Below are 25,766 nucleotides of genomic sequence, written 5' to 3' on the forward strand. Positions count from 1 at the left end.
AATTAAGTATAAGCAATCTCATCACCAGAAAGGGATCATAATTTTTTTTTGCCATAGTGGCCCATGAAATACACAAAACATAAAATGTTACCTGTAGCCTTTCTGCTTGCAAAATAAGGATTACTTCTAGTGATATCAGATAAGGATGGGCAAAAAGAAATATAGTTTTGGAGTATCTACAATGAATATATAAAAGCATTTTTAACACAAGATCTCTGATCAATGACAATTTAGTTACACTATAACTAAAATTTGTACTAAAACTTGATCAAATTATGACATTCTCATTATCAAAGGCACTAACTAGACAAGGGTAGGTGCCATTATTTACAAAGATATTGAAAATCATCAAAGCACATATATTAATATTTGCCATCACAACTTTAATAGATATAGAAGAATAGTCATATGGAGAAAATGAAAGGAACTCAGAAACCAGTTTAGGACTAAAACATTCAACTTTGCCAAGGAAAGAGGCAGAAAAGTTTAGTATAGAATTTCTTCAAAGTATAAACATATTTGTAAAATATAATAGATATAATAGAAAAAAAGAATCCAACATAGTTGCCCATAAATATTATCTCAAGATACTGAGAAAACACAATTGAGAAGAAAATAAAGAAAAAAATAATAAAATAGAGTTTTGTGTGATATCTTGCTAAGTCAAATGTTCAGGAGCATTTGAAAATATTCTAATAAAGATGACAATGATAACAACAGTACAAATAATAACAAGCATTTGACAAACCATTTTAAGGTTGACAAAGCACTTTACTAATTGTTATTATTTAGTCATTTTTCATTTTGTGTCTGATTCTTCATGACTCCTTTTGGGCTTTTAATGTAAAAAATGCTGGGATATTTGCCATTTCCTTCTATATCTCATTTTACAGAGGCAAACAGACTAAGTAGCTTGCCCAGGGTAACAAAGCTAATAAGTGTCTGAGGTGATATTTAAAGTCAGGGAGAGGATGTCTCACTTTTTAAATACAATCTCTACTTTACAAATGCTATCTAATTTTATCAGTACAGCATCCCTGAGAGGAAGGTGCTATTATTATGTCATTGCTATTACAAATTAAGAAATTGCATTAGAAAGAAGATAACAGGTTTACTAAAGGGTATATCCTCATTAGGTATTTTAGACCTAATACAAATTTAGGTCCTGACTACAGGTCTAAAACTCTATCCAATATATGACCTAGCTAATATATAATATTAAATTATATATTATATTTATATGATAATACATATAACTAAGTTAAGTGATGAATAAAGTGCAAATATTAGGAAATACATGGTTTCTGATAGCATAGAGATCGCAGTCTTGTAGGATTACATACATGGCTAGGCAAAGTTTTGAAGGGTACATTCTTACATATAAATAATTCCCACATAGCTATAGAGCTATGTAAGTGAGTGCTCACTCAAAATTATAACTCTTGAAACTGTAATGAGATATCTACTTTTAATGAGATCTAGATTCTAAAAGACTGCTGCAAAACTGCAAAACCTGCTTCTGAAACTTATTTTCTTTGTGATAGTCTCTATCTTTGAACGTCAGCTTCCATATGCCACACACACACACACACACACACACATGCACACATGTATACGCATATATTTAATAGGAATAATAATATTTGTATCTTCCTGACCTAAAAATACCTACTAATTAGGTGATTGTATCACAAAACTGCTGTTAGACTCAAATTAATAGATTTTTATGTATGCAGTAGCATGCTAAGAATTGAGGATATAAACACACACACACACACACACAAAAAATGTCTCTGTCCTCAAGGTGATTATATCATGAGGGGAAATATTTTGGGTATATATAAGTATGTGCAAAATATGCATGTAATAAATACATACACATAAGATGGTTTCTTTTTAGAAGATTGAAACACTAGTGTCTGAGCAATCAGGAAAGGATTTAAGTAGAAGTGGGCCTTTAATATAAACTTTGGAGAAAATTAGGGATCCTAAGAGATAGACTGAAGAGGAAATGAACTACAGAATTGAAGGTGGGAAACAAACAAACATAGATTGAGGGTGGTTTGAACAATAAGAAGACCATTTTATAATTTTCTCACTTTCATTTTTATTATTATATCCTTTGATTTTAAGGACCTCTAATTTTATTTTTAATTAGAGAATGTTAATTTCTTCTTTTTCTAATTTTTTTAATTGCATGCCCAATATTTCATTGGCCCTTTCTCTACTTTGTTAATGCAGACCTGTAGAGAAAAAAATTTTCCCCTAGGTATGACTTTAGCTGTATCCCATAAATTTTGGTATGTTTTATTTTTGTCATTCTCTTTGATGAAATCATTTTTATGATTTGTTATTTAACTCCCTCAATCTTTAGGGTTATATTATTTAGTTTAAAGATAATTTGAAAATATCTTTCCATACCATTTTATTGAACACAATTTTATTGCACTATTATTCTAAAAGGATGCATTTAATATTTCTGCCTTTCTGCATTTGTTTTTAGGTTATTGTGCCCTAAATGAGCATGTTTTTTGTAGGTACCATGTTCCACTGAGGAAAAAAAATTGTATAGTATTCTTTTATGTTTATTAAAATTTCTCTTTGGAGAGGGGAAAGTTTTAGTTCTTTACTAGTAAGTTTCACTATATCATCCAAATTTACTTAACTTTTCTTTAAAATTCAGGGATACATTTATGTTTAGTATTGCTATTACCTCATTGTCTATGGTATCTTTCTTCAAAGTGTAGTTTCCTTTCTTTTCTATTTAAAATTAAATCTGCTTTTGCTTTTATTTTGTTGTAGATCATGATTGCTATTTCTGCTTTTAAAAAAATGCAACTTCAACTGATGAGATGATTGAGGCCAATTCCAATGATCTTGTGATTAAGAGAGCCATCTAAACACAGAGAGAGGACTGTGGGAACTGAATGTAGATCACATTTTCACTCTTTTTATTGTTTGCTTGCATTTTGTTTTCTTTCTCATTTTTCCTTTTTGATATGCTTTTTCTTGTGCAGCATGATAATTGATTGAATAAATATATATATGTAAATTGGATTTAACATATCTTTTAACATGTTTAACATATATTAGATTATCTGCCATCTAGGGGAAGGGGTGGGAGGAAGCAAGGGAAAAATTTGGATCATAAGGTTTTGCATGGGTCAATGTTAAAATTTATCCATGCATATGTTTTTTAAAATAATAAGCTATAATAAAATATTTTAAAAAGAAAATAACTTCTCCCCTTTCCTCAAGAATGTAGAATAAAGAAAATGACTGGCAGAAACAAGACTTATTAACTCCTTTTGAAATAGTGTCTTCTGTTTTATCAGTTTCTTGTAATATAAGGTCAGAAGTTGAACCTTTAATGTGAAAACTGATTCTGGGAAATCCTGATTGTGGCTCCTTGATGTTTGAATTGAATTGTGAATGACTATTTTATCTTCTGGTTCTAGGATATCAGGACAATTTTCTAGGCTCATTTTTATCATGACTTTCAGATAGTAATTTTCTTATTATCTTTCCTGGACATGTTTTCTAAATCATTTGTTTTTCCAAAAAGGTAATTTACATTTTCTTCCACCTTTTTAAAAAAAAAATATGTTTGACTGATTCTTGATGGTTCATTGGGTCATTTCAACTCCATTTGTCCAATTCTAATTTTTTAAAATGTATTTTCTTTGGTTGGCTTTGTTATTCCCTTTTGCATTTGACCAATTGTATTTTTAAAGGAGCTTTTTTCTTCAGTGGATTTTTATTTCCTTTTTGAAAAAATATTTTTAAATAGTTTTCTTTTTTTATTTCACCAATTCTATTTTTAAGTTTTTTTTTCCCCTTCAGTTAATGTCTGTGCTTCCTTTTCCAAGCTGATGGCTTTCCCCCCAAAAAAACTTCTTTATTAATTCTCCTACTTAGCTCTCATTCTTTCCCTCATTTCTCTTCTCTCTCTTTCTCTTAAGATCATTTTTGAATTCTTCCAAGTGAGCATTTTGAATTGCAGACTAGTTCATATGCTTCTTTATGACTTCTCTTCCCACAGAAGATGCCAGAAAATACTTCCTCACATAGGCCACCACCTCCATAATAATAATATTCACTATCATCTGCAATGAATGATCAACAAACCAATGAACACTCTTTCAACTCTCTGACCAATAGGCCTCTATCTCAATAATATTAGCCCTCTTTATAAAACTCAATAAAACTAGGCATTTTGCCATTGCTCTCCTGTTCTGGGTTTGTGTTCTTATTTTCTCTGTCTCCGTAGTAGCTTTCTATGAGCAGAGCTTTTTTTTTTTTTTTTTTTTCCTTTTCCCCCCTCATTTTTAAAAGTTGGGCTCATACTGGTTTGACCTGGCTTCTCTTATGTTATCTCCCTCACCCTGCCCTGCACAGATCTGGGTAAAGGCTATAGCAGTAGCTGCCATATGTTCTTCTGGATCCATAGTGGTCCATTTTTGCTTATTAGGTCCCATGAGTTTCTCCATCGCTGCTTCTATGTTGTAGGCATTTCTTTTTTCTGCCACTGAAATTACTTAAGATGAGTTTCTTAATTGTTCAGAGCTTTGCTTCCAATGTGGAATGTAATCATAGGTAAGTTCTTTCAATCAGTTTAGCCTTTTATTTTATCACCTTGAAGATGGAGCTGAATACTTGAGAAAAGATGTGAATCAAGACACTCAGAAATCTTCATCAGTTCCAGAGGCTCTGTCTAGTAAATAACAACCACAAAGAAGATTGTTCCAAGCTTCTTTTGCAAGGGACAGAGTATCCTTTCTGTGACTTTCTGTTGCTCTTGCACTTTCCTATGGAGCAAGGTTAGTCTGGCCATGTCCCTCCTAATGCTGGATTTTGAGGACTCACAATTTTCCTTCAGTGGTTGCATTGGATTTCTTAGAGCAGGCCTATTGATCCACTGGCCTGAATCAGGACAGAAAGGGCAAAGCTGCTGTACTTTGGCTAAAAGTTTCCTACTAGATTTCTGTTGTCTTCTTATGCTACACCTATGCTGAGCCATGTTCCCTTCATACATTTCTGACATTCTTCAAAGATATGTCAAGCTGGAAAATCAGTACATTATGAAGGTTTGTGAGTTCTGCCACTTCAAAATATATTTAGAACCTTGATCTGATATTGATTTTGTGGGAAGCTGGGGAGAGCTCAGGCAATATTCTATTTACTCATCATGTCTCTGTCTCCTCACCCCAAAAAAACATTTTAAGTGACAGGAAAATTTAAAAGATGGACACTGTATTTTATCTTCATTGATTTGGTTCTTGTTTGTATTATGGCTTAATGTCATAGGATTTTCTGTTATTGTTCCTAGAATATTAATTGTCCACTAAAATTTTTAGATCATACAATAAAATCATGTCTTTTGTGGAACACACACAGATAAGAGAAAAAATCTGATATTGTGCATCACAGTGAAATTGGATTATTTTTATTAAAGTTTTTATTTGTAAAACATAAGCAAGGGTAATTTTTTTCAACTTCGACCCTTGCAAAACTTTTTGTTCCAAATTTTCCCCTGCTTCCCCTTACCTCCACCCCTAGCTGGCAGGTAGTCCAATACATGTTAAATATGTTAAAAATGCATATTAAAACCAATATATGTAAACATATTTACACAGTTATCTTGCTACATAAGATAAATCAGATCAAGAAGTAAGAAAAAGAAAAACAGAGAAAGAAAACAAAATATAAGCAAATAAAAACAGGAAGAGTAAGAATGCTATGTTGTGGTCGACACTCAGTTCCCACAACACTCTTTCTGGGTGTAGATGGCTTTCTTCATCACTAAACAAGTGGAAGTGGTAAGAATCATCTAATTGTTGAAAAGAGCTACGTCCATCAGAATTGATCATCATAAAAACTTGCCATGGTTGTGTATAATGATCTCCTGATTCTGATCATTTCACTTAGCATCAGTTCACGTAGGTCTCTCTGAAATCATCTTGCTGTTCATTTCTTACAAAAGAATAGTATTCCCTAACATTCATATACCATAATTAATTCAGCCATTCTCTAATTGATGGGCGTCCATTCAGTTTCCAGTTTCTTGCGACTACAAAGAGGGCTGTCACAAATCTTTTTGCACATGTGGGTCCCTTTCCCTCATTTAAGATTTCATTGAGATACAATCCCAGTAAAAACACTGCTGGATCAAAGGGCATGCACTGTTTGATAACTTTTTGAGCATAGTTCCAAATTGTTCTCCAGAATGGTTGGATCCATTCACAGTTCCACCAACAATGCATCAGTGTCCCAGTTTTCCCACATCCCCTCCAACATTGGATTTTATTATTTCCTATCATCTAAACCAATCTGACAAGTGTGTAGTAGTATCTCAGAGTTGTCTTAATGTGATTTGAAGAACCTTTTCATGTGACTACGAATAGTTCCAATTTTTTCATCTGAAAATTGTCTGTTCATATCCTTTGACCAATTATTTATCAATTAGAGAATGGCTTGAACTATTATAAATTTGAGTTAATCCTCTATATAGTTTAGAAATGAGGCCTTTATCAGAAGCTTTGCATATATAAATGTTTCCCAGTTTATTGCTTCCCTTCTGCTCTTTTCTATATAAGTTTTGTTTGTACAAAAAAAAACCTTTTTAATATACTATAATCAAAATTATCCATTTTATGATCAATAATGATCTTTAGTTCTTCTTTGGTCATAAATTCCTCTACAGATCTGAGAGGTAAACAAACTATCCTATGTTCTTCTAATTTGTTTATAACATGATTCTTTATGTCTAGATCATGAACCCATTTAGACCTTATCTTGGTATATGGTGTTAGGTGTGGATCAGTGCCTACTTTCTGCCATAATAGTTTCCAATTTTCCCAGCAGTTTTTGTCAAATAGTGAATTCTTATCCCCAAAGCTGGGGTCTTTGAGTTTGTTGAATACTAGATTGATATAGTCATTGACTATTTTTTTTTGTGAACCTAATATATTCTGCTGATCAACTTCTCTATTTCTTAGCCAGTACCATGTTGTATTGATGACCACTGCTTTATAATATAGTTTTAGATCTGGGATAGCTAGTCCATCTCAATTTACTTTTCTCTTCATTAATTCTCTTGAAATTCTTGACCTTTTGTTCTTCCACATGAATTTTGTGGTTATTCTTCCTAGGTCAGTAAAATAGTTTCTCGGGAGTCTGATTGGGATAGCACTAAATAAATACATTATTTTAGGTAGTATTGTCATCTTTATTATATTCTTTTGACCTATTCAAGAGCACTTAAGATTTTTCTAATTGCTTAGATTTGACTTTATTTGTGTGGAAGGAGTTTTGTTATTTTGCTCATATAGTTCCTGACTTTCCCTTGACAGATATATTCCCAAATATTTTATTCTATTAACAATTATTTTAAATGGAATTTCTCTTTGTATCTCTTGTTGTTGAATTTTGTTAGTGATGTATAAGAATGCTAATGATTTATGTGGATTTATTTTGTATCCTGCAACTTTGTTAAAGTTGTGGGTTACTTCTAATAGTTTTTTACTTGATTCTATTGGATTCTTTAAGTATACCATCATATCATTTGCAAAGAGGAATAATTTGCTTTCCTCATTACCTGCTCTAATTCCTTTAATCTCTTTTTCCCTCTTATTGCCAAAGCTAGCATTTCTATTACAATATTGAACAGTAATGGTGATAGTGAGCAACTTTGTTTGACCCCTGATTTTATTGGGAATGGTTCCAGTTTATCTCCATTATATATGATGCTTGCTGATGGTTTTAAATAGATGCTCCTGATTATTTTAAGGAAGAGTCCATTTATTCCTATACTCTCAAGTGTTTTTAACAGGAATGGATGTTGGATTTTATCAAATGATTTTTTGCATCTATTGAGATGATCATATTGTTTTTGTTAATTTAGTTATTGATATATTCAGTTATGTTAATAGTTTTCCTAATATTGAACCAAGCCTGCATTCCTGGTAGAAATCCTACTGTGTCATGTTGTATTATCATGGGGATGATTTTCTGAAGTCTTTTTGCTAATATTTTATTTAAGATTTTTGCATCTATATTCCTTAGGGAGATAGGTGTATAATTTTCTTTCTCTGTTTTAAGCCTATCTGGTTTAGATATCAGTGCCATGACTATGTTATAAAAGGAATTTCATGGAGTCCTTCATTCTCTATTTTTTCAAATACTTCATATGGTATTGGAGTTAATTGTTCTTTAAATGTTTTGTAGAATTCACATGTAAATCCATCTGATCCTGGGGATTTTTTCTTAGGGACTTGATCAATAGCTTGTTCTCTCTCTCTCTCTCTCTCTCTCTCTCTCTCTCTCTCTCTCTCTCTCTCTCTCTCTCTCTCTTTTTTTTTTTTTTTCTAAAATGGTACTATTTAAGTAATTTATTCCTCTTATGTTAATCTTGGTAATCTATATTTTTGTAGATATTCTTTATTTCACTTAGGTTGTCAAATTTATTGGCATAAAGTTGGGGAAAATAACTCTTACTTATTGCTCTAATTTCCTCTTCATTGGTGGAAAATTCTCCCTTTTCATTTTTGAGACTAACAATTTGATTTTTTTTTTTATTTCCTTTGTCTCATCAAATTAACTAAAGGTTTGTCTATTTTGTTATTTTTTCATAAAACCAACTCTTAGTTTTATTTATTAATTCCATAGTGTTTTTTTAACTTTCAATTTTATTGATCTGTTCTTTTTTTAATTTCAAATTTGGTATTTAATTGGGGATTTTTAATTTTTTTGTTTTCTAGCTTTTTTACTTGTAAGCCCAATTCATTGATCTTCTTTTTCTCTATTTTATGTAAGTAATCCTTTAGAGATATAAATTTTCCCCTTATTGCCACTTTGGCTGCATCCCACACATTTTGTTATGTTATCTTATTAATGTCATTCTATTGGATGAAATTATTGATTATGTCTATGCTTTGCTGTTTCACCCATTCATTCTTTAGAGTGAGATTACTTAGTTGCCAATTACTATTTGGTTTATTTTCCCTTGGCCTTTTATGAATATAAATGTTATTGTGATTTGATCTGAAAATTCATTTACTATTTCTGCCTTTCTGCATTTGATTTTGAGATTTTTATATTCGAATATATGGTCAACTTTTGTATAGGTTCCATTAACTACTGTAAAGGAAGTGCACTCCTGTCTCATTCAATTTTCTCCAAAGATACCTAACTTTTGTAACATTTTGTTTACCTCCTCAACTTCTTTCTTCTTTATTTTGTGGTTTGATTTATCTAATTCTGAGAGAGGGAGGTTGAGATCTCCCACTATTATAGTTTTGCTGTCTATTTCTTCTTGCAACTCTTTTAACTTGTCCATTAGGATTTTAGATACTACACCACTTGGTGCATATATGTTTAATATCGATATTGCTTCATTATCTATGATACCCTTTAAGCAAGATATAGCTTCCTTCCTTATCTCTTTTAATTAGATCAAATATTGCTTTTGCTTGATCTGAGTTCAGGATTGCTACTCCTGCTTTTTTTTTTTTTTTTAACTTCATTTGAAGCATAATAGATTCTGCTCGAGCTTTTTACTTTTACTCTGTATGTATGGATCTGCTTTAAATGTATTTCTTGTAAACATATTGTAGGATTCTGACTTTTAATCCAGTCTGCTATCCGTTTACACTTTATGGGAGAGTTCATCCCATACACATTTACACTAAAAACTACTAATTCTGTATTTACTGCTATTTTATTAACCTCAAATTTTACATTTCTCTTTCCTTTTTCCCTTTCCCTTCTCCCAGTATTTTACTTATGATCACTACCTGCCTCAAGCAGTACTCTCCCTTTAGGAACCTTTTCCCTTTCTTATACATTTTTCCCCTACTATTTCTGTTTCCCTTCTCTTTACCCTACCCTTCCATTTTCCCCTTTTCCCTCTCATTTTTCTATAAGGTGAGAAAAGTTTCTCAGTGAAACCAAATATATCTAATTTTTTTTTATTTGAGCCAAATCTGATGAGAATAAGATTCACACAATATTCATCACCTTCCCTTCTATTCCTCAGTTATGCTTTTTTTTGCCTCTTCCTGAGATGTAACTTCCCTCATTTTACCTCTACTTTCCCCTTTTTTCTGGTACAATTCCTTTCCACCTTTATTTTTTATATTACAACAGTAAATTCAGATTATACATGTACTCTTTTTGTATACCCATTACAGAAATATAGTTGTCAAGAGTATTTTTTTTTTATTTTTAGCTTTTATGTCTCTTGAGGAAACTTAATTATTTTTAATGACTCCATTATTTTCCCTACCTATGTCATTTGCCCAATTCTATCTTAATTTTTATCTAAGTCAATACATATCGCTCCTATTTACTGCCATGCTTTCACTTCACAATTTACTCTTCCATAAAATGTCAATTATTTCCCTCCTAGTTAATACTTGAAAGATCCCAGGGGTTTTAGAGATGAAAATAATAATTGGGAAGACCTACTTATAAAACACTATAGGAAAGCATGATCAGATCATGACAGTGGAGGGTAAAACATGTACAGGAAATATAAGAACAACTATTCATTCCAGATTTTTTCAATTTACCTAAATGAAATATAAAATGAAACCTTTTATATTTACCCTGACCTAAATGTATTTATTTCTGATTAGACCACAGTGAAAGGAGGAAGATTTGGGTTTTTGCATATGAAAACTCATGTTAGCAATTTTAGCTTCAAGAACAAGCAGCATTGAATGGGATCTCAATTTATTTTGGGCTGATGGTGCTATCATTGAGATTATAACTCTAGAGAAGGAGGGGAAATCAACCAGGAGTCAAGCCAAGCAGGAGTTCATGTGCAATGCAATTTCTTTAAAGTATGTAATTTAGAAACTTCTAATTTGAACTGTTTCTTACTAAAAATGTACAAAGCACACCTGTTGTTGTATATACAAGCTCTATCTTATTGAGCGATTGATTACAATGTCACTATCTTCCTAAATCTCATTCCTCATAAACCCTGAAATAAACCCCTGATCTTGCCCATAGCATTAGGACTGGTTTTGCTTTCCCTGTCCTCTACAATCCATCTCATTTATTAAATAAAGTCTGATCAAGTTTTCTTAACCTTGCTCCTACTACCACATTGGTCTTGCAATGAAGAAATTGAAGAATCAAAAGACAGCCTAATGGATAAAGAGTTTTACTTGGAATAATAAAAAAATACTTGTAGTCTAATTGCCTTTCTTTCCTTTTTTTCCAATTACATGTAGTGATAGTTTCAACATTCAATTATTTTAATATTTTGAGTTCTATTTTTTCTCTTTCTCTTCCTTACATCCTCCCTTCCCCAAGACAGCAAACAACTTTATAGGTTATACATGGACAATCAGACATATTTCCATATTAGTCATGTTGTGAAAGAAAAATCAAAACAAAAGAAAAAAAACACAAGAAAGATAAACAAATGCAAAAACAAAATAAAAAAGGTTAAAACAGTATGTTTCAATCCATGTTCAGTCTCCATAGTGCTTCTCTTGGTGTGGATATCATTTCCAATCCCAAGTTTATTTGAATTGTCTTGGATTACTGTATTTATGTGAAAAGCTAAATCTGTCCGACTTGATCAATACATAATATTGCTGGTACAGTGTACATTTAATTATTCTTCTTAGCTCTATAATCCAGGGCAAGCCAAATTATACTTGGTAACCATGTGGCTTAGTGCTTAGAGAGCTCTGGCTCTTATGGTTTCCTCATAATTAAAATAAAGACATTGATAATAGGATTGTTGTGAGAATTAAATGACTTAATAATTCAAAAGTTTTGTGCAAGTTTTAAAGCAATAAATAAATTCTAGTTATTATAACAGCATGTCTTTGTTTCTCAAATTCTAGATCTATGAAATAGTGTTTATATTATCTATCTCATAGTATTGTTGTGGGGCTCAAATAAGATGTTTCTGAAGTGTTTTGCAAATTTTGAAGCTCTAGATAAATGTCAAATTTTAAATGTAATGCAGTAAAATAAAAAAATAAAATTGATAATTTGAAGGAGAAACTATGAAAATATATTTCAGCAAGACAAAACCATAATACAGTATTTCTACATACAATTCATGCATGTCTTTTATAAACCTGGAAAACTAAAATTAACAAAAAAAATTTAAGTGAATATTTCCTTTTACTTTATTCATTTAAAAGTATTCACTTAGTTTATGTATGTTTGGTGAAATGTCCTTCCTCATCCCAAGGTTTTCAAATCATCACTGCCAAGCAATGTTTTCTGAGACTTAAATTGAGGAAATTATTATTAATATGTTACTATTCATCTCAAAGAAATTAGGTATGAAAGTATTCCATCAAATCTTACACTACAAAAAAATATTTTCTTTCCAAATTCTATTCTAAGTCAAGTCAACAATCATTTATTAAATACATTCTAAGTGCCTACTATTTCACTGGTGATTCAAAGAAAACAAAAAGTTATTCCTCTTCTCAAGGAACTTACAGATTCATGGGAGAATGAACAAGTCAACAATTATTGCAAAGAAAATATATTCTGAACAATTTATAGAATATGAATGTAATGGCAATATTCTTGTTCTGTAATAAATGATGAGCAGGCTGATTTCAGAAAGATTTAAAAGAAGTGATGTTAAGTAAAGTGACCAGAATCAAAAGAGCATTGCACACAGTAAAAACAAGATTATGAGATGATTAACAGGGCTGGATTTGGCTCTTTTCAATAATGAGTTGATTCATGACAATTCTATTAGACTTGGAATGGAAACTGCCATCCACATTCAGTGAGAGAACTATGAATGAATCTGGGGTAAAGCATAATATTTTAACTTTTGGTTGTTGTTTTTTGCTTTTATTTTTATTTTTATTTTATATTTTTATTTTGCTTTTATTGGTGAATCAGTATGTATACATATAAGTAAATATTAGTTTCTACCCCAAAGACATATTGTGAATATAGAATAACATAATATTTGTAAAACACAGTGGAAATCTTATAATATTATATAATGGCAAAGTATTATCTTTAGAACATGTTAGCATTTTTGGCTTCCATATCATACTATTGACTCATGTTGAGCTTGCAGCCCATTAGAACTAATAAAACTTTATTAGGTAAATGCTAGCCAAACTTCCTCCTTTTTCACTTTGGATATTATAAAATTTACATTTTATTTTGTACATTGATTTTTTGAACCGAAGATAATATATATTTAATTGCTCTTACCCTAATTTTTGTTTCTTAATTAATATTCTAGGTTATCTATACATTTTTGGACTCTGATTCAAAAATGTTAAGCAATTATATATATAATATATATATATATATATATATATATATATATATATATATATATATATATATATATTATATATATACATTTTTTAAGCAATCCAAGTCAATGATAAAAAAAATTAAATAGAACAAGAACAAACTAATCCCTGTGTTATTTCAGTAGGATCTTCCTTTTGGTTGACTATTCTGTCATTCAACCTGTTGCAGTCATTTAATCAGATGACTTGTCTAAAATGTTATAAGGAGACAATACACATTTCTGAGATTTTGAATACTGCTCTTCAAGGAGAAACTGTGGTGCCTACATTAAGAAGTCACATTGAGATCAGAACAAAGGGCCATTAAGCTGACTCCTCTGTTCTTTAGTGTTAGTGACAGGAAAATTATATCCAATCCAATTTAATCCAATAAATATTTATTAAGTTCCCATCATATAGCAGGCATTGTGTTAAGTGTTGGAGATAAAATTAATGAGAAGAAAACCAGTTCTTATCTTCTTTGAGGGTCTTACATATATACTTTGAGGGTATATCTTTGAGAGTATTCATTATTACTCAAGAAAATGTAGAAATGCAGAACTGGAGGATAGGAAAATGAGAATTTTAAAATTTCATCTAGAGCTCCCTAAAATGAACACTTTTTTTTTTACTTCCAGGCCAAGCTATATTAGATAAGCATCATTACAAATAGTTAATAGTGAGAAAACATTTTATCCACACAGATAGCAAATGGAAATCAGATAAATTATTAGTTTAGAATATATCAGAAAATATATAGTGATGAACTCTTTAAATGGAAGAGATATTGGGTGAACAAATAAAAAGGACTTGTTATTATGTGAGAGGTAATTTCTCAGAATCTCTGGGGAAACAATATTAAATTTGGGGATATGTTGAAAAGTTGGCTTTCCTTACATATCTCCAGCTTCTAAATCTCTCTCTCTCTCTTTATATAACTAAAATTGTTGCAAGATAGCTTCTTGCACCATGCTGATGCTCTCTCAAAGAAAGCATCTTCTCACATAGGATAGTTTACCTCTCAAACTTATGGAGGAGGAAGGAATTTGTTACTAAAGAAGAACTAGAGATAATTATTGATCACAAAATAGGAAATTTTGATTATATAAGTTAAAAAGCTTTTGTACAAACAAAACTAATGTAGATAAGATTATAAGGGAAGTAATAAACTGGGAAAGCATTTTTACAGTCAAGGTTCTGATAAAAGCCTCATTTCCAAAACTTATAGAGAATTGATTCTAATTTTTAAGAAATCAAGCCATTTTCCAATTGATAAATGATCAGAGGATATGAACAATTTTCAGATGATGAAATTGAAACTTTGAAAAGGTGTTTCAAATCATTATTATCAGAGAAATGCAAATTGAGACAACTCTGAGATACCACTACACACCTGTCAGATTGGCTAAGCTGATAGGAAAAGAAAATAATGAATGTTGGAGGGGATGCAAGAAAACTGGGACACTGATGCATTGTTGATGGAGTTGTGAATGGATCCAACCATTCTGGAGAACAATTTGGAACTATTCTCAAAAAGTTATCAAACTGTGAGTACCCTTTGACCTAGCAGTGTTTCTACTGGGCTTATATCCCAAAGAGATATTAAAGGGAAAGGGACCTGTAGGTGCAAAAATGTGCAGCCCTTTTCATAGTGGCTAGAAACTGGAAATTGAATGGATGCCCATCAATTGGAGAATGGCTAAGTAAATTATGATATATGAATGTTATGGAATATTATTGTTCTGTAAGAAATGAACAGCAATAAATACACAGAGGCTTGGAGAGACTTACATGAACTGATGCTAAATGAAACGAGCAGAATCAGGAGTTCATTATACATTTCAATAACAATACTATATGAGGATCAATTCTGGTGGACGTGGCTATCTTTGGCAATGAGAGGATCCAATTCAGTTCCAATTGGCAATGAGAGGATCCAATTCAGTTCCAATTGATCAGTGATAAACAGAACCAGCTACACTCAGGAAAAGAACACTGGGAAATTAGTATGGACTGCTTTCATTTTTCCAGGTTATTTTTACCTTTCCAAATGTGATTTTTCTTGTGCAACAAGAAAACTACAGAAATATGTACACATATATTTTATTTAAGATATGCTTCAACATGTTTAACATCAAGGGAAGGGGATGGAGGGAAGGAAGGGAAAAATTGGAACAAAAGTGATTGCAAGGGTCAATGTTGAAAAATTATCCATGCATATGTTCTGTAAATAAAAAGTTATAATAATAAACTTTTATATGACAGAAAGGAGAGAAAGGTAACATATATGATGATAGTGCAAAATTGTTGAAAACTCATGACAAGATAGGTACTTAGGTGATAAAATGGATATGTGCTGGATATAGTGGATTGAGGAATATTTGAATTTAAATTTTGCCTGAGATCCTTATTGGTTCATTGGTCCTACAGAAGTCATTTACTTTTCTCAGTCTCAGTTTCCTCATCTGCAAAATGAAAATAGTAATAACATTTACTTAAGATCAAAAGTGACAATATACATATAAAGCAATTTCCAAACCTTAAAGTGTTAAATATATATTAGCTATCCTCATCATTATTATCAGATTTAAATGGATTGAATAAGGCTTGATTGAATTGAAGAAGAATAAATATAAAATATACTTTTGTTCAAAAAAATCATCTTTTTGATTCCCAAATAGAAGAACTATTATTAGAGAATAGTTCTAAAAAGATCTGGCTTTTAGTGTATGGTAAAACAAATATGCTTAGCAATATTATATAGTACCCAGAAAAGCTAATGCCCTCTTGAATCATATTTAGGAAATATATCTACAAATTACGTGATATTTCTATTTAGCTTTATTCCTATTATACTAAAAGTAGAATATAGGGTTCATTTGCTTGTAGTAAATTTTAGGAATGGCATTTGATAAATGATAGTGTACTAGAAGAAATCATTCAAAATAATGAAGAGTGTCAAGGTTTTGTCATGAGAAAACTATAGGAACATGGAATGTTTAATAAGAAGTGCATCAGAAGGAGCGTGCTAGACCAGCCAAATAGCTTTTGAAAATTGATTATTAAAAAAAATTTCAGTGTGAGAATTTGTACTTCAGATATTTGCAATTAATACAAGTCATGACTTGATATTTTTATTATTGTTGATGTTCTATACTTTAAAAATTGATTAAAAATTAAAAATTGAAAAAAAAAAAGAAAGCATCTTCTCTCCCAAAGGTGTCACACCAATTTTAATGGAACATTTCACATGACACATAGTCACATAGTGTTCCATTAAAATTCTTTATGAAATTTAGGATATTTTCATGAAAAATACATCAGACTAGAAAGGTGGGTTTCATTAATAAAAAAAAATTAAAAACAAATACCACAGGATTTAGTAAGTTTTCCCCTTGAGCCAAGCAATGTTGTTGGAGATACAAATGCAAAAATGATATAGTCCTACCTTCAAGGAACTTCCATTCCAATAAGAATAGATAATACTGTTTTCCTTTAGAATTCCATAGGAATGGTGAGTAGTCATAGAGGAGTAATAGCAATGGGCGTGTTCATTTGATTCTGGTACCAGAATTAGGAAAAAAGGGGGAAAAAAGAGGATAAGGGAGAATATACACATAATGACATGATGATGGCAAGAAGATGGATTATGTATAAAATGAAGCATGATTCTGTTAGCTATAGTTAGTAGGCCATGTGATGGGGCATTTATCATTTAGAACAGAGTGATCTCCTGGGTAACAGTAAGGAAAATATTCATTTTCATCACAATGAAGAAGCAGTATGAAATTGTAAAACAGATTCTAATAGGACTCTTGGGGCATACTTTGACATTAACAGTGATCATGACCTCAAAAAGCAACTTTCCTGACCTATATTTTATCATCTACAAAGTGAAAGAATTGGCTCTCTCAGGTCCCTTTAAGTTCTAATATTCTAAGGTAAAACTTGACATTTATATGGTATTTTATATATCTTATCTCATTTAATTTTCACATTGAGTATTTAAAGAAGAAACTCTGTATATAATTATCCCTTCTTTATAAATGAGAAAACTTATATGCAAAAGATTAAGTGACTTGTTTTTTGCAACATAGCAAATATTAGTCTCAAACCTTTGAGCACCTATTTTTCATTACACTACTCTTTCCAATTCACCATTGTGGGTGCTCACTCTTCCTCTCATTTCTCTCCTACCTAAGGTAAGAAATGTGTCTATCCAAATTTTTAAATGATAAAAACAAATAATATAACTTTTAAGTGAGATACTGCCTACCAGGCCCTAAAATCCTCCCTCACTGCTGTCCTTTAGATTCATCTCATTGTTTGGTGAGAAGAAAAGAAATCAGGAAGATCAATCTTTTTTAATAATTGTTTGGCACAATGCGAGTTTTCTTTCAAGGGCAAAGAAAAAGATTTATTTAGATTGTATATCTGAAGATGGGCAGGGCAAGGGTTCCACTGATTCTTGTCTCTTCATGATTCTGAACCTGTGTCCTAGTTCTAAGATGATTAATTTCTCTGCTACTTATAACTCCATATACGTGTGCCAGTTTCAAATAAATGAGCAGAAATGAAAACCTAAAAGTCTAGTAGATTTTTTTTCTCTAATTCACATGGCTTAATTGAAAGTGACTTATAGTATTAATCTATAGGTAAAAGCTTAATTAATTGCCTCAAATCTAAAGGTTGTTCTTAGACCCTGATATGACCCTGGGTCCTCATATCCTCTCATGATCCACTTTAGAGAACTCTCCCTTTCATAACAGGCACACAAAAATTTTGAGGTGAGTAACAAACCATTTTCCTGGAATATTGGATCAAATAATGTTGCAAATAGGTAGGAGAAAAGGTAAAGGTATTTACTATTTAATTATTTACTATATGCTGTGTGAAATTATAACTTAAGTACTTACATGGGATATGATGGTGTGTTTGAAGTTCTTTGAATTGAGTTTTAGGCTTAAAGTCAGGTATATTGAGGGTAGAATCATATAATTAGTGACAAGTCACGTCACTTAACTTCTCTTGGCCTTAATTTTCTCACCTGCAAAATGAGGAAATTAGACTTATGACCTCAAAGGTCCTTTCAAATTTAAATCCATGAACCTCTTAAGTTGTTCTGTTAATCTACAGATGATTTATCTAGTAATCAATCTATAAGATTTTCTTGAGTTCTATTTGTTTTTTTTAAAGAAGACACTTTAAATAGTTGAAGACATAATAGTGCCTCCATTGTCTTTTTATCTTCACTAAATATATTAATTCTTTCAAACAATTCTCTTATGGCAGATGTTTTTTTCATTTATTATTCATCTGGTGGAAAATGATTATTTCAAATAAGAAAAATTGTATTTATGGTTATTGGATTGCATTACTTTGAATAAAGTTTAAATTCTAATTCTAAAAAGCATTAAAATATGAGGTTAAGGTGGGCTGTGGACTAATACAGTGCAATGGTTCTAATAGTAATCAAAGGATCATACTTTAAGAGCTGATAGAAACCTTAGACATTGTTTATTCTAATTCAATAATTGTACAGATGAGACTGAGCACAAAAGAGATTACATGATGTGAACAAAATCAATATAAGTAAAAAATTGCAAATCCATATTATGAACCCAGTTCATTTGATTTCAAGTACAAAATTCTTTCAAATGAAGTTTAGTTTTATATTTCATAGAAAAGACCAAACAGGTTTCCTAAACTTTATGTATTGTGCTTTGAATGCTCAAGGAATACAAACAAATTAGAAATACAAACATATTTGCCCATGAAAACAACTTTTAATATGTAAAATGAGCTTTGACAAGCTTCTATAAGTTATGATAGCTAGAAACTTATAGCCATTTTCATCCTGATAATTTTAAAGTTTATTCTTACATATCTGTAGCGAGCTGTCGTCTCTAGAAGCTGCCGGATCGCTCTCTGGGAAGAGATCTGCTGTGTCTACTCAAATCTTTAAGACAGATTCTTCTTCCTGTAGTGAACCGTTGTCTCCAGGCAGTTGTTGTTAACTCTTGTCCTTAGAAGTGACTTCCCTTCCTGCAGAGAGCCCCGTCAGGCCTGATGTAATGCAGAGAGTCTCCTCCTCTTCCTGGAGTGCTGTCCTCTTTATCCTCCCAGAGAATGGGCGTGGGGTAATGCAAGGGCTTCTGGGAAGATCCACTTCAGCCAATGGGCTTGCTCCTTCTATCAAGTCAACCTGAGTTCTCACCCTGCAACTGTCCAGAAAACCCGAACTCCCACCTTGTCACTGTCCAGACAACCCCAGCTCTCACTTAGTAATCCTAACATCTCCCCCTTTCTTTTGATTTAGAACATAGGACAGTCATGACCTTGAAACATAAATCCATCAATATGGGAAGTATTACAGATAATTACATAAATGACCTTGAAACATAAATCCATCAATATGGGAAGTATTACAGATAATTACATAAATTACATAAGCATATAGTAACATAGTAACATAACGCATGCTAGAAGTATATAACATAATCAAATAATCATAAATTGAAAATTTATAAATGTCCATAAGTCCATTGTCCATTATTCTCATCTTGTGTGAGGAAGTCCAATGATTCCTGCTGGTTTTTAAAGTTCTTTAACAGTCTTCTTATTATCCATGCTCTTTCAGTGTCAGATGTTTCTTAGATCTTCTCCTTTATTTTGAGGTCTTTCTCTTTTTCTGTCTCTCTCTGATGGATAAGGCGAATATGACTCGTTGGCACCCATCTGATTCCTTCTCCTGCTGAAGAAATACAAGCAAACCCTCTCCCCCAGGCAGTTAACCTATCTAATTACCTTCTATTTACCACTTTCTAAATCTCTTCTCATCATCTGGCAATTACATTGGATTTGTTTGCACTGGACACAGCCTTGTTGGTTTAAAAGGCCTGTATTCTCCCCAAGTGTAATCCATTTTTGCAATCTGATTGCCTTTTGGCTCACTTATCAGGTAATCCCTTTCTGCCATGTGATTGCTTTTCTGCTGGTTGATCAAATCAGAGTCCTGACCTTCTAAAGGCTCTTTGGGTGTAACATCAGCTGCCATCATGCCCCAAGTCTTTTTTGCCTGGGGCCCTGGACCTGGGCCCCTCATCCCATTTTCCTGAATTATTCTACACTCTGATGCCCAATGGAGTCCTCTGTTGCATTTTAGACATGGGGTTTTAGGTCTTCTTTCACCCTGTCTTCTCACTGTATCTCCATATCTACACTGAGCTCTTAGATGCCCTATTTTTCCACATTGAAAACATCGCCGATTTTCTCTAGAAGTCCCTTGCCAGGAGGGACCCTGCCTTTCCACATTCATCATTGTCCGGGTGTAAAAAGCATTTGTTCCCACTGTAGCACAGCGTCTTATGATCTCCTCTAAAGGAGCATCTTTGTCTAATCCCCATATAATTCTTTTGCAAATCTCATTGGCATTTTCCTTAGCCAGATGTCTGGTCATTATTTCTGTAGCTGAATTTTCTCCAATAGTTCTTTTGACAGCAGTTTGCAAACGTCCCACAAAATCTGCAAAAGGTTCATTGGGACCTTGCTGTATTTTAGTGAAAGCCTCTCCACGATCTTTCTGTCCAGGAAGGACACCCCAAGCTTTTATTGCAGCCTTAGCAATTTGTTCATATATTGTCATGGTATAATTAATCTGTTCCGAATTCTCTCCATACTGACCTTCACCAGCTAAGTGCTCAAAAGTGAATTGTGTGTTAACTCCTATTTCCAAATTGCATCTGACTTGAATTTTACATAATTCATGAAATTCCGCAAGCCATAATAAATTTTCTCCAGGTTCCAGACATGTCCTTGCTATGGATTTCCAATCATTCGGGGTTAGGACTTCATAAGACAAACCATCTAGTAACATTTTGACATAAGCTGATGTAGCCCCATAAAGGGTACAACCTTTTTTCAAATCCTTAATTTTATTCAAATCTAAAGGTGCATATCTTCTCCTTTTATGACCTACAGAGTCAATCTCTTCAATCACAGGATATGCATGTATAAAATCACTTATATCCTGTCCTTCTCTCTTAGCTTTAACCAATGCTTTTTCTAATCTTGTCATAGGCTTAGGCTGCTTCACAGACAATTCTGTTTGTGTTTCTGCCTCTTCCCCTCCTCCTTCTTGCTCCAACCCTGAAGGGTTAATTGAGGGAGGAGATGGGAGGTGCTCCTGTTGCTGTTGCTCAGAATTGTACTTAACTTCATTGTTATCTGATTCATCCTTTTCACCTAGTTTAGTTGACACTTCCCCATTTTGCTCCTTCATCTCTTCCTTTAGAATAACATTTTTTAAAGCCATTTGGATTAAATTGTAGGTATGAATTGTATCTTTGGAAACTGAGTTTGGTCTGGAACCAAAGGGTAAAATGTCACAAAGACAATTGTAGTGTTCACCTAATTGCTCTCCTACTAATTTCCACTCATCTGGATCCAATTCTTCTTCCAGAGAAAAAGAAGGACATATGACCTTCACAGTTCTTAAAAGTTCAGTAATCTCCTCTAAAATTATAATCAAGCCTTGGCTTTTCATAACCTTGATGATGCTCTCTAAACATTTTCCTTGAACAGAAGGTGTTTGCCCCATTTCACTATAAGAGATTGCTGGTTTAGCCCTTAACAAGTTAAGTTCCTTATTTATCTATTAGCACGCTCACTTAATCTTTAACAAAGTTTCCTTGTTACTCACGGTTCTGGGTCAGAGAGACTGAGATCTGGATCGGAAGCTTTTCCACTGGAATCAGGACCGTGTCCGGGCACCAAATTGCGAAGGTCTGGTCTAGCTCCTCTTGTCAGGATAAGCAAAAGTCCTTGCCCCACGTGTGGACGCCAATTGTAGCGAGCTGTCGTCTCTAGAAGCTGCCGGATCGCTCTCTGGGAAGAGATCTGCTGTGTCTACTCAAATCTTTAAGACAGATTCTTCTTCCTGTAGTGAACCGTTGTCTCCAGGCAGTTGTTGTTAACTCTTGTCCTTAGAAGTGACTTCCCTTCCTGCAGAGAGCCCCGTCAGGCCTGATGTAATGCAGAGAGTCTCCTCCTCTTCCTGGAGTGCTGTCCTCTTTATCCTCCCAGAGAATGGGCGTGGGGTAATGCAAGGGCTTCTGGGAAGAACCACTTCAGCCAATGGGCTTGCTCCTTCTATCAAGTCAACCTGAGTTCTCACCCTGCAACTGTCCAGAAAACCCGAACTCCCACCTTGTCACTGTCCAGACAACCCCAGCTCTCACTTAGTAATCCTAACACATATCATCTTAAATTTTAAAATGGAAAAGATATTCCTAGGAATTTTTAGTGTTCTTAAATGACCTGGTTCAGGTAAAAGATATAGTCCCCAGACATTCCTCTTAGCTTCTTTGCATGGTTGTTACTGCCAAATGTCCTTATTGACTTTTGTTGAAGAAAACATTTTATTTTGTTTAAGAAATCTTTTTCTCTCTGGTGATAAGACATAGTTACTTCTCCTGATCATATCGGTATTTATACGGGATGGTTTGCTATGATAATTGAAATTCAACAGCTCCCTTACATTAATTTTCGGGATTTGCAATTTTCCTTCATGATTAGTAGTGTCAGACAGCAATCTGTAGGCCATTGTTATTTCCTGTAATTTGGAAACTTGCCTTTTAGTTTGAGCTGCACTGCAGCTTAATGATGGATTTGTACTTTCCCCACTTTTCCCTTCTCTTTTTATCCCATTCCATTAATTTACAGGTCTTATCCTACTGCCATAAATCTACACACCCTTCTATAGGCCATCTTATGCTATTGCTCTCCCTTTATTGCTTTATATGTTTGGGAGGGTGTCATACTATTCTTGGTTATATACATACATACAATATGCACATATGGATATAGCAGAAATGCATATATAGGGATGTATATATCTATATGTGTGTGTTCACACACATATTTAACCCATTCCCTATGTACATTTTCAGAATTACCAGTCCTCCTCCCTCTCAAATGCCTCTTTGTCACTGCTTCTGCATTTTCATTAAATTTTATATTTTTGGCTGCAGACAGCTTTTTGATTGTTGATCTATATTATTCCAGGAATTGTGTTTTTTTATTGTAGTTGCTGGTAAATCCTTTAAAAATAATATATTTTTTATTTTCAAAATACATTCAAAATAGTTCTCATTCACCAAGCAAAACCTTTTGTTCAAATTTTTATCTCCCTTTCCTCTTTCCTCTACACAATATGTTATCTAATGTATGTTAAATATATGCAATTATATATACATATACATATATATTTCTACATTTATCATGCTGCACAAGAAATATTAGATCCAAAAGGGAAAAAAAAAACATAAGAAAGAAAAAACAAGCAAGCAAATAACAAATAAGGTAAAAAAAATACTATGGTTGTGATCCACATTGAGTTCCCACAGTCTTCTTTCTGGATGCAAATGGCTCTTTCCATCACAAATCTATTGGAATTGGCTTGAATCACTTCATTGATGAAAAGAGTCATGTCCATCAGAGTTGATTATCACATAATCTTCTTGTTGCTTTGCACATTTTTCTTTCATTTCTACTCACTTCACTTAGCATCAATTCATGTTAAGTCTTTCCAGGCCTTTTTGAAATCATCCTGCCTATCTTTTGAATGATAATATTCCATAACATTAATTTACCATAACGTATGCATCCATTCTCCAACAGATGAGCATCCATTCAGTTTCCAGTTTTTTGTTACTACAGAAAGGACTGAATCTGGCCAATCTATGTTTTTGTAAGTGTTCATCCATTTCACTTAAATTATCAGATTTATTGGCATATAGTTGGGCAAAATGCTGCTAATACATCTTGTGCAATTCTAATTGTAGCTTCAGCATATTTGAATTGTAATTGTGTTTGTTGTTGCTTGTTAGTTTGTTTCTTGTAGAATTTTATCTTTAATCTGAAGGTTTCAAAATTTAACAGTAACATTCCATAAGTGTTTTCCGTGTAGGATTTCTTTGAGATTGTGATTGATGTCTTTTTTTTTATTTCTACTTGTTCCTTGTACTCTACTACTCCAGTATGATTTTCCTTGATTATTTTTGCATTATTGTGTCCAGATTCTTTTTTTTAGTCATAGCTTTCAAGTAGTCTGCTTATTCTTATATTTTCTCTTCTTTATTTGTTGAACAGATTTGTTGTTTTTCTTACATTTCATATTCTGTTCTTTCTTTTTCATTCTTTATATTTCATTTTGTTATTGCTGGGTCACTTGTTGCTTCATTGGCTTCCCCTTGCCCAATTCTAATTTTCTTCTGTAAGACTGTATCTTATTTTCCAGTTGGTTAACATTTTTTTTTCATAATCTTGTTTGTTATAGTTGGCTCTTTTTAAAATTTTTCTTTAATATCATTTGAATTTTAAAGTCTATTTTGAACTTTCTATTAAATTTTCTGGCCAGGTAGCCATTAAGTGGTACTCTTTAGGGTAGTAGCCTGGAGGTGTTTATACTTCACACCAATTAAATCCAGTATTAGGGTCTTTTTTCATATCTTCTTAGATTGTCATAGGAGGACCCCTGTTCTGCCTTAAGTCTTATTGGGTGTTCTTTGGTCTTTGTTCACCCTGAGGAACAATTTTATTTTGTTTGTGGGGGAAATCTGAAGAGCTTGGAATTTTCTGATTTACTCTGCCATCTGTCCAGAATCCTCAATTCCTTGAATTTTCATAAAGTCATTAGAGTCCAATTGTCATTTCTTCAGTGAGCTATTGTATTTCTTTTCCCATTTGAACAATTTTGCTTTTTAAGCCATTATTCTCTTCATTAGATTTTTGTACTTTCTTTACCATTTGACTTAAGACTATTTTAAGTCTATCAATAAACCTATTGATTATTCTCTTTAGTATTTGTGATTGTATGTGTGTGTCTTCAAGCTATTGACTCATATTATCTTGAATCATACTCATTTCTCTTCCCATTGTTTTCTGTACCTCTCTTACTTAATTTTAGAAAGTTTTTTTGAGCTTTTCCATTACCTGTAACAAAATCACATTTTTGGAGGTTTGGATGTGTTAGATTTGATTTTGATCTTGGATATTCTTTGTCATGATACTAACTTTCTATGGTTTGAATTTTTCTCTTGTTTGCTCAATTCCCTAGTTTATAATTTGAATTTTAGCTTTTTGTTAAAGGTTCCAAAGCAGAGATTGCATTGCTCCAAATTTCATGGATTTTGTGTAACTCTTTTCAAAGATACTTCTAGGCACTTATAAGTTTTTAGTCCTCCCAAGGTCATATTGATGTGGTGCAATCCTGACATGATACAAGTCTTAGGAATGATGTACTAATAGCCCCCCAAATTTCCAGGCCCTGAGAAAGATGTAGCTCATGTTATCTTAACTTTATATATATATATATATATATATATATATATATATATATATATATATATATATATATATATATATATATATATATATATAAATGCATTATTATTTATTACA

This window comes from Sminthopsis crassicaudata, chromosome 4, assembly GCF_048593235.1.
Source record: "Sminthopsis crassicaudata isolate SCR6 chromosome 4, ASM4859323v1, whole genome shotgun sequence".
Taxonomy (NCBI): Eukaryota; Metazoa; Chordata; class Mammalia; order Dasyuromorphia; family Dasyuridae; genus Sminthopsis; species Sminthopsis crassicaudata.